The sequence below is a fragment of the Mus caroli genome, chromosome 11 (genome assembly GCF_900094665.2).
Source record: "Mus caroli chromosome 11, CAROLI_EIJ_v1.1, whole genome shotgun sequence".
Taxonomy (NCBI): Eukaryota; Metazoa; Chordata; class Mammalia; order Rodentia; family Muridae; genus Mus; species Mus caroli.
In genome coordinates this window covers 39,125,822-39,128,321 of record NC_034580.1, presented here as the reverse complement: position 1 = coordinate 39,128,321, position 2,500 = coordinate 39,125,822, and positions in this window count along the sequence as shown.

The window sequence follows — 2,500 nt, the reverse complement described above, 5'->3', positions numbered from 1 at the left end:
ACTTTGAACATGGGTTGAGTCTCTGCAGCCTGAAGGAACTGGGGCAAACTGAGCTGAGCTGCACTAGGGGATCACCTTCACACCCTCAGGAGACTCCAGTCACATGACACATACCCACCAGGTTCCTTCCAAGGAACCCTGTGTTACTTAAATCTTCTTTCTGCTTCAATGGAGGGGATAGGAAAAAGTCCTTGACACATCAGGGCTGGAGCTCAGACACAGACATTAGGCGCTCTCAGACCAAATAGCCAGCCCTCCTCATCAACTGCAGCAATTGGCCACTTGATAACCCATGTCTCTGTGACATAAAAACAGTGTCGGGAGCTGAGAGAAGGGCAGCCAAAGGAGAGAGAGAAAGAGGATAGCTAAGAGTGCACATTGAAAAGCTTCAGGTGAAACACGAAGCCTTCTTCCTTCAGCCAGAAGTCTGGGTCTGCACCACGCGAAACAACCATCCACACTGTCTTTGACCTGTTTATTTGAACAAACAAGGAAGTTGTTGCCATGCCTGACAGCATAGCCTTTCATATTCCACAGCAGCTTGACAAAGTCCCTCACAGAACAGCCTTGCATGCCTGCCTGGCTGACAAAACATGCAACGTAAACACATCGGCCGTGAGCCAATGGGATTGCTGGAGAAGGAAGCCAAACATTCTCTGTGTAATGAAGGTCCGAGGCCCTTGGATCTCAACGGAAAACAGCTGTCTTTGGAGCTGGACCCAAACGCAGTGGTTACATCCTCCCCTAGTGGAATTCCACCCACAAGGGCTGGAAGGCTTAGACTAGCAGTTCTCAACCTTCCTCATGTTGTGACCCTTTAGTACCGTTCCTTGTGTTGTGCTGACCCTGATGTAAAAGTATTTTTGTTGCTATGTCATAACTGTAATGTTGCTATTATTATGACTCATTATGTAAGTGTCTGTGTTTTCTGATGGTCTTAGGTGACTGTTGTGGTAAGGTTGTAAGGGGTTGGGATCCACAGGTTGAGTGAGGTCCACTACTCTACAAACTCTCCTGCTTCTATTTGCTTTTCTGATTAGGACTCACTTTGTAGCATGATGTGTCCTGACTCCTGTGCCTGTGCACTGGAGAGGAGCTTCATGCTCCTCAAGTAGGGTCCTCTGATGGTCACTTTGCTTAGTGGGGACTGAAGACCCAAGGCCCTCCACGCTTCGAAAGACTGAGACAAGTATCTACTATTGGCACACATATGTCCATAGCAACATAGTTGTCTGTAAAGTTATAAATATATATCTTACTTGTTATGCCTGCGAGGTGTAATGTAACCAAGAACGTTCACCTCCCATTGTCTTCTTATTATGCTTGAATTGTCTTGTGGCTGTATTTGTTACTTTGATGTGGCTGAGACAAAACCACTGACAGACGAAACTTAAGAAAGGTCTTGTGGTGGCTCATGGTTTGAGGGGATACGAGCTCAGTTTGCTTTCTCCTTTATATTTGATCTGGGTGTATTTGGTAATGCTGCCTCCATTCAGGGCGAATCATTTGTCCTCAGTCAAACATCTCTGGAAATGCCCCTAAAGATATTCCCATAAGTGTGCTTCCTAAGTGATTTCAAATCTAGTCAAATCGATACTGCAGATGACCATCCCAACCGGTTTTTCTTCCCCTCTCTTTTCAGATTATATGTCTGGGATACAAGGATTTTACAGGAACATTTTTCATGTCCCAGATCCCAGAACAGGACTAGCTCACACTTGGCACTCAGTAAATATTTAGCAGCCTAATCAGAAGCTTGATTAAAAGGCTGACTGGAGTCAGAGACATTTTCAGATCCTTGGCCCTGCTTCCCTGGTTAAGCAGAGCTGGAAGGGACAGCAGCCATGACCTAATAAACATAGGCATCCATAACACTGTAAGCTCCACAGAATGGATTAGGATCCCTTGTCCCTAACCAAGCATTCAAGTACAAGCTTTTCATCTGGGCAGGGACCCTAGAAAGCACCAGTGAAGGGATTTGGATAAGAAACCCCTAAAATAACATGTGTCAGTGTGCAATCTAGTGATACCCCCGATGGGATTCCCAGGACACTATATAGCATAGGACCCTGGCTGCCTACACTAAGGGCTATTTTCTAGTAACTCCCACCTGTCTCATAAAGGCTACTACTGCAAAAGTCAGCCTCCAGAGCTTCCAGAGAGCCCTGCACACTGACTGAGTACAGTATTGCTGCAACACAAGGAATTTGAGGGGCAAAATCCTGGGCGAGAGCAATAAGAAGCTGCTGAGTAAAGCAGCCATGAGCTCAAGAGGCCAGGGCAGCTGCATGTGCATAACTCTGTTAGACCACAGCCTACAGATAAACAAGTAAGCAAATAAATAAATAAATAAATAAATAAATAAATAAATATGAGTATATTTATTCTGTTGGTTTATAAACTTTTCTTACTTGAAGAAGAAGAAGAAGAAGAAGAAGAAGAAGAAGAAGAAGAAGAAGAAGAAGAAGAAGAAGAAGAAGAAGGAGGAGGAGGAGGAGGA